Source organism: Aotus nancymaae, unplaced genomic scaffold (genome assembly GCF_030222135.1).
Source record: "Aotus nancymaae isolate 86718 unplaced genomic scaffold, 86718_ANA_hifiasm-v0.15.2.pri h1tg000032l_0, whole genome shotgun sequence".
NCBI lineage: Eukaryota > Metazoa > Chordata > Mammalia > Primates > Aotidae > Aotus > Aotus nancymaae.
In genome coordinates this window covers 18,326,591-18,335,012 of record NW_026988445.1, presented here as the reverse complement: position 1 = coordinate 18,335,012, position 8,422 = coordinate 18,326,591, and the positions used below count along the sequence as shown (strand labels likewise).

The following is an 8,422-nucleotide window of genomic DNA, read 5'->3' as shown; positions in this document are numbered from 1 at the left end:
TGAAAAAATATGAGGTATTTGTATTAGGTCCTCACCCAACAACTGATTATTTCCTCTCTCCCAGATGGCTGGTATCACCCCACTGTGCAGGTTTCCAGTAATGTTCCCATTTCCCACATCTCTTAATCTTTATACAAAGTTTGTTCTTCCAGCAGATAGAGCACTACATTTTCAATCAAGAAAACTGGGTTTCAGTGACAGCTTACCACCTTAAACTGCTAGTGAACTTGGTCAAGTCACTTCATATCTCTGAGTCTTAATTTTCTTATTTATAAAATAAAGATCAAAATATATTTCTAAGAATGCTTAGCCCCATGATGTAAAGATCTTTTAAAAATTGCAAAGTGATATACAAATAGAATGGATCAATATTTTGATTTTGTGTTTTCTCAATAGATTCCCTAGAAGCAACAAAGAAGTAGTGAGTTTCTAGGATTAGATACTGCATAGGGTGCTACGGATGTGAAAACGCCTCTCCTTTTCTTGTTCTCTTTTTCACGTGAACTACCTTGACTGCTAATCTTATCTTCTCAGATTATATTACTTTTGTAAGTTATCTCAAATCTTTGGTAGATCGGAGTAATACATTATTTAGTAAATTAATAATGAATAAAAGAAAAAATAATTAATAGTATAAGGCATAATACCTGTTCAAGGAATGTATATCCCAGCAAGGGGACATGACAATATTTTTAAAGATGATTTCACAACATCAGGGACATTTTGAAGGCCCTGAATGAGTGATAGAGATGGCCTAGCTGTAGGAGAGATGGGAGAGGTCACCAGAAAATGCGAAATGGGAAATGGCTTCGGAAAGCAGGTCGTGCTCCTGCGAGGTCTTGAAGCCGATGAAGACTGAAGAGAACCTTTCACACCAGAGAAGGCAGTGAACAAAGATCCAAGCACAGGGACAGGTAAAGGGTGTTCAGCCTGGAATTGAGAGAAAGGACGCTGAAGTACAAGACAGAAAAGTGACTTTTCAGAGGCTGAAAATGTAACAAAATGTATAGGCTAACTGGCTCTTGTCCATCACCACTTCTGCATTTGCACAATCTGAGTGTCCTGTACAACCCGTGAGGCTCAGGAACAAGCCACTTGGGTGGGGGTCAGCAGGCCTGGGTGTCCTTACCAGCTCTGCAAGTCACAAACATCTCTGAGCTTCGTTGGTTTTTCCAAAAGAGCTGTCCTCCACATCCATATTGCAACACATTGGAATGTTTAACAAGTTATTTGTTACTATTATGAAATTATTAAAGTAGGTGAATATTTTAGTTAGAAATCACTTGTTTCAAAATTCCTTGAGTGGAATGAAAGGAATGGAAAGGGGAGTGTGTAAGCCCGTAAGAGGGGGTGACCTGTGTCACAGCAGCAATAGTGTTGTTCCAGCATAGAGGGAGTGGGGAGAGACCAGTGTCCTAGAACCTAGAGGAATGGTTCTACATTTCAAAGTGCCCCATAACAAAGAAGTAATAACACGACAAGGTCTGGACTGTGCCTATGAAGGTGGAAAGTCTGAAGACACACTTGCCCCTGAAGAGTATGTAGCCAGTACTCAGGTACTAGGTAGCTCCTCATGGAAGAAGGAAGGAGCGGGGGGCTCTTACTCGTTCAGAGGCAGCTTGTCTTGGGATCTCAGATGCGGTGGGCTGGTGCAGTTCTGAAGCATGTACAGCCTGGATCAACTGGGTTTGAAGCTTTCCGTTCTCTTTCCTGTTCTAATTCTGGAGGTAGAACTTGATGCCTCCCTTGAGTCCTCTGCTCCTGGTTCCTCTGTTTCCATTTCCTGTTCCCGGTGGATCCTGAGAAACGTGTGAATCACACTTCAAACGATGTTTGAAATTACTGAGAAGGACCCTCGCTAGAGAAAACCTTTTATTATGTGAAACATCTTTTTCAAGATGGAATCTCGCTCTGTCACCCAGGCTGGAGTGCAGTGGCGCGATCTCAGCTCAATGCAACCTCCACCTTCTGAGTTCAAGCCATTCTCCTGCCTCAGCCTCCCCGGTAGCTAAGATTACAGGCGCCCACCACCACACCCAGCTAAATTTTGTATTTTTAGTAGGAATGGGGTTTCACCATATTGGCCAGGCTGGTCTTGAACTCTTGACCTCATGATCAGCCGACCTCAGCCTCCCAAGGTGCTGGGATTACAGGCGTGAGCCACCATGCCTGGTGAAACATCTTATTTGTCATACCTAGAGCACTATTGTTTAAACTGTTGCCAGTCTATATTTGTGTATGCAGTATTGAATTTTCTTTGAGAGGGGACCACTTAGGACATTTATGTTGCTGAGTAACCATTACATTGTGAAGAATCCCCCCAAGGCTAGCTGATTATTCAGGTATTCCTGATTTTCTGTCTTCCTGCGAGTGCCAACTGTGCATATGGGCATAAACCAGACCCTGACTCACCAAAGGCTGGCCATCGTCTCTTCCTCCTACCAATCTATTCTGACACACCTTAAGTCACCCAGAGCTCATAGAATACCATCAACAATAGCACACCTTACACGAGAAGAAAGATGAGACTTTCTGGTTCACTAAACAGAATGCAAGTGGGAACATTCTGCAGTGAGGAAAACAAAAACCAAAAATAGAAAAACACCAGAAACTTAGAATATTCCTCTTGGTTTTCATTGAGTTGATAGAGTGGGCTCTTGAAGGATGGGATGCTTTACACAATACATCAGGTCATGAGTTCTCAGCGGGGGCCAAAAGAGACACATTGTCGAAGGAAGACATCATTTTCTTCCAGCAGATTCAGGGACGAAGGGATCTGTTCCGTTATTGATGCAATGGTGAGTCACTTAGCAGCTGACTCATTAGCAGCCATTAGCCAGCCCACAGTCAACAGAAAATGAGCACAATTGTGCAATCTTTACAGAAGAGAATTTACAAATTAGGGTTGGCAACTCAACTGACAGATCTAGGACTGTTATCAGAGGAGACTTTCTGCCTACTGACTATTTTGGAGACTTGAACCCAGCAATGTGAACACCCAGGAAGCTGTTGCACATGATGGGGAGGTCAAACAAGACTCCTTTAAACTGATTTTTCTCTGTCTCTCTGTTTGCTCCTCGTATGAGATTATGCCATTACATTCATGCGCTAAGCAGACAGATGACACTATTAGTTCTGATTTCACTTGGCTCCTTAAACACCACACAGTTTACTAACAGAGCTGTCTTAATATATATTGGCTCTTTGTGTCATACCAAGACACAGGTGTCACTAGGGGACACAGGGCTGGAAATTTAGCTGAGCATGAATTGCCCAGAAGGATAAGACTGGGATGCCTTCTAAATAGGGAGAGGAGAATGACTACCATAAAGCCAGACAAGGAAGCAGGCAGTGTTAGCCAGACTTTCAGAAGTGGGAAGTGCTACCCTGGAATCCTCACTCTGGTGGCCAAATTTATTTCTACCTTTATCCAACCTGGTGCCCCTGTGGTGGGCTTCACTATGAATTATTCATTGAGACCTCTGGCCAGTCTCCGAAGGTACCCCACTCTTCAAGGTCAGGCTTCCCTGACTGGTCACTAGCTCTCTGAAGCTCCAGCCTGGTAGGTGACTGGGCACATGTCTAAGTCTTTAAGGTCAGATGCTCCTGACAATTTAGCCTCACCAAGAGAATACGTTCTGCCAGGTACCACTGGCTCCCAGCTATGAACCCTAGTTTCCTCTGCCATTTACTGGCTGCATACCTTTGGGTAAATGACTTAAATCCCTAAGTGTCTATTACATGAGGATACTACTGCAGTTCTATTTAGCTCAACATGAGTTCATTTACTTAACAAATATTCATTGATCACCTGTGACAAGCCTGGCACTGTGCGGGGCACTGGGGTCCCAGTGGCAAACTGTAAACTATGCAGATAAGGATTTTTCTCACATGGAAGGAAATTTACATGCTACCTACAGTGGGAATGGGCAGGAGGAGAAAAATTAAAAAGTAAACAAATCTACCTGGTAATTTTAGATAGTAACACATGCTAAAAATCTAAGAAACAAAGATACGGAATACGATGATTTGATAAAGAATGGCCAGGGTGGAGGTGATAGGATTTGGATGGGGAGGTACCATTTGATATGAAGCATTGCGAAGGTGCATTGTGAAGATAGGAGGCGTTGATATGAAGACCGCTTTGCGAAGATGTGGGAGCACAGCAGTCCAGGTAGCGGAAAGAGCAGGAGCCAAGGTCCCTAAGCAGGAATGGGCTTGGCTTGCTCTGAGGACATGCTGGGGAGTATAGGGCGTAGGAGGCTAAGTGACCCAGTGTGTGGTAGCAGATGAGTTTATCTGAGAGGTAGAGCCAGCCGTGTGGGACATTGGAAACCAAAGAAAGAGCCTAAATCTTAGTCTACATTCAGTGGTGACCCTGGGAGGAATTCTTCACAGGGAAGTGACACCATCTACTTTGCATTTTAAAAGATCATCCTGTCTGCTTTATAGGGTAGGGATTATAGGAGGACATGCGTGCAAAAAGAATCATTAATAGAGCATGCATAACCCAGGTAGGAAATTCTGATGGCTGGGCTTGGACTAGAATAGTTTCTGGAGATAAGGCGAAGTTGACACAGCAGGAATTCATCTTGAAGATAAAGCCAACAGGTTTGCTGATGGATTGGATGGGAGTGAATGGGAAGGAAAGGAATTAAGGACAATGCTTAGATTTTTGGTGAGGTGTCTGGATGGATGATGGTAACCTTAAGTGAGATGAGGGAGATCAAGTCAGGGATTTTAGGGGAAGAAGGTCAGTGCCAGTCAGAGTTTCCCCAGGGCCAGGTTAGTTTGTTATTCTTCTTAGCCAAGTGAGGTTGTCAGATTGGCACTTGCAACTACTCTACGTTTGCAGCTCAGTGGAAAAATTAGGGATGGAAATATTTAAGTACTTAGTTTAGGGCTCAGCTCTGTGCTAGACGATGCATATCATCATTCATTCATTCTACAGGCCCTGTTCTAGGCACTGGGATTACAGTAGTAAACACAATAGACAAAAAGCCCTGCCCTCATGGAGCTGACATTCTAGCAGGAGGAGAGAGGCAGCAAACAAATACATGACTGAAATGTACATTAGGGAAAAAAAGAGCAGGCATGACAGAGATACGGATGCAGGTTGAAGACAGAGGATCAAATTAAATTCAGTGGCTAAGGAAGACATCTTTGAAAAGAAAAAACCTGAGTGAGGTGAGGGAGTGAGTATGTGGTTATCTGGGGAACTGCGTTGCAGGAGGAGCGCAGGCAGGTGTGGAGAGGGGCACGTGCGGGAGTGCAGGCAGGTGTGAGTTCTCTCAATCCCAGCCCTTCCCAGTCCTGTGTGGGTTGTCCACCAAAGCTATTATTGTTCTTGCCACCTCTATCAGCCAGTGGTTGAAGGGGAAGCCTGTGAGTGTCACCAAGTCCCCTGGCTCCTCTGCATTGAATGGACTCACTAACTGATGGTAGACTGCACCACCCGGGACACTTGCCCTCAGCAGGTGGCTTCTCCACCAAGCCTGCAGGCGTGAAGAGGAAATCCCACAGCCAGGGACAGGCACCACCTGGAACTCACAGGAAAGGGTGCTGCATGTGCTCACTGATACTGCAGCCCTGGAGGGCAGGATTCCTCCAGAAAAGAAGTAGACAAACAACATGTTCCCTAAATGTTTCATTTGGGCTTAAGCTTTTCCCTGCTCTTTTTAATCTGTCCTCCATTCCTGACAATTTGGCTGGGGTGTCTTCTCTTGTAACCAAGCCTGGCTTACACAGATGCACATCTTCTGGGACTTCAGCTTTGTCTCCCTCTGGCTGATCCAGCCACCATTCTAGCCCCTGCCCAAGGCCCTGAGTTCATGGCTGTCATTTGCTCCTGTTTTTATGGGTAGCCTCAACTTACCCAGCAGGTTTTGGAGCCATCTGGCCTGGGTTTGTTTCCTGGCCCTTATCAGCCATGTGACCTTGAATCAGTCAACTTCTTTTTGTTTGTTTTTGAGACGGAGTCTCACTCTGACGCCCAGGCTGGAGTGCAGTGGCGTGATCTCCATTTACAGCAACATCAGCCTCCTGGGCTCAAGCAATTCTCCTGCTTCAGCCTCCTGAGTAGCTGGGATTATAGGTGCCCACCATTACGCCCAGTTGATTTTTGGATTTTTAGTAGAGACAGAGTTTCACCTTGTTGGCCGGGCTAGTTTCAAACTCCTGACCTCAAATGATCAGCCCATCTAGGCTTCCCAAAGTGCTGGGATTATAGGTGTAAGCCACCATACCCAGCCAGTCAACTTTGTAAGGGCTGTGTTTCTTCATCTGTAAAATGGAGATAATAACCCCATCAATGTTTTTATAAGGCATAAGTGTGTTACTACATCTGCAATGTTTAGTCCTGTGCTCGCTATGCATTTGGTGTTCAAAATAAAATGTATTATTATTATTCTTTTTTTGAGACAGAGTTTCACTCTGTCACCCAGGCTGGAGTGCAGTGGTGCGATCTCGGCTCACTGCAACCTCAGCCTCCTGGGTTCAAGCAATTCTCCTGCCTCAGCCTCCTGAGTAGCTGGGATTCCAGGCATGTGCCACCACGCCCAGCTAATTTTTGTATTTTTAGTAGAGACGGGGTTTCACCATGTTGGTCAGGCTGGTCTCGAACCCCTGACCTCATGATGCACCTGCCTTGGCCTCCCAAGTGCTGGGATTACAGGTGTGAGCCACTGCGCCCAGTCAGTAAAATGTATTATTATTGGCTAGTTATCGTCTGCCCTTTAAATAAATATAAATAAATATTATAAAATGCAACCTGTGACAGCAACAGTAGACGTCTGCCCAATTTTGTTTAGGCAACATGCTGGCTTTTAGAAAATGCTAATAATATATTTTATTTAATGAACGTATCCAAAGTACTATCAGTTCAATGCGTACAATATAAAAAATGAGTGAGATATTTTACATTTTTGAATATGGCAAAATACATATAAAATTTACTATCATAAACATTTTTCGGTGTACAGTTAAGTGGGATTAAGCTGATTTACACTGATGTGCAATCATCACCACCGCCCATCCACAGAACATTTTTCATCTTGCCCCAAAATATTAAACACTTTGCAAGTTTGTGTGTTACTCTTGCACAGGGCCCATGGTAATTTTTTCTGTGTCATTCCAATTTTCAGTATCACTTCCAATATCGCTTGTTATCCAAACAAACACAGCACCTCGACCTTTTAAAGGGGTTCGCTGATGGTCTGAAAGTGAACAACAAGTGTTAAATTACCTGTCTTACAGAGTATGCTTTCAACCTCATGCAATTTCGCATGTGGAAAATGCCTCAGAAACTCTGACTGTGGGTTCTGTGGTCACACATCTCACTGTGACAACTATAGCTTGAGCATTTTCATTTTTCACTCAACCAGAACTAACTTAAGGTGAGTCGTCACCAATATGCTTTATTATAGGGTCTATTCCTGACTAATTGGAGGCATTGTGTCAGTAAATTCTTCTCAAACATATTCTTTCCATAGATCTTAGATCTGAGCCCTTTATTCAGACAGTGTTAACTTTCTATTGTAAATATTTATTATTCAACTCCAGATCAGATACAAAATGGTTATTGTGATGAAGTGCAGAAATACTGTTTGGGTTTTTTTTCTTTCTATTCCACATGGCTTTTTAAAACTCAATTCAGGATAGAAAGGATGCCTGAGTCAGGCTCACTTCTAGGTACAAGAGAAGTGCATATCCCATGTCCCCTTGAGGCTAGGTGTGGCCATGTGGCTTCCTTGGCCAGTGGCATATGGGCAGCAATTATCTTGCCCCAGTCAACTCTGAAACCGTGTGTGAAGCTAGTCGTGTCATGGATGGCTACCCCGTCAGCTGGGACCCTTAACAATTACAAAGAGCAGAGGCCCCTCCTGGCCAATGGTAGACATATAATACAGCAGCAACAAAGTTTTGTATCTTTAATCCCCTGAGATTTGGGGATTATTCTAACAGCATACTCAACCTTATCCTGGCTAATACAGGAGCTGAGTAATAAACACAAAAATTCACAAAATCACAGAAGGCCTTCCTCCTATCTCCTGCCCATCAACATTCTTCTCTGACCACCACTCCAAACAATAGAACAAATTCTGAAAGAAAACCTCTCTTGGTCATAATTTTAACATGACCAGCTCTTTTTTGTTGTTGTTTCTCCAGCTCAGGTTTGGTGATGTAATGGTGCCTTAAAATCTGGCCGTGTTGAAGTTTCAATCCTCTAAGGTAGTATGGTTATTAGTGGGTATTGGTGTCTGGGTGTATCTGTCTCTCAATCATCTTCATGATATTCTCATCCATTTTCACTTGACAGATATATTGGGGCTAAAAGTGATGTTCTTTATTTTTTTTAAGTTAGAGAAAATATGCTCCCACGTGAGTCCATTCTTTTTCTAATTTGAAACTCCAAGCTAGACAC

The 8,422-nt window shown here is 43.6% G+C and overlaps 1 non-coding gene across 1 annotated transcript; it reads right to left on the bottom strand.

The window, feature by feature from the left end:
* Positions 1-7,058: 7,058 nt before the first annotated feature.
* Positions 7,059-7,160, bottom strand: LOC135277645 (U6 spliceosomal RNA). The gene has a single exon (XR_010345252.1). It is a non-coding gene; the product is annotated as a U6 spliceosomal RNA (small nuclear RNA).
* Between the last annotated feature and the right edge of the window lie 1,262 nt (positions 7,161-8,422).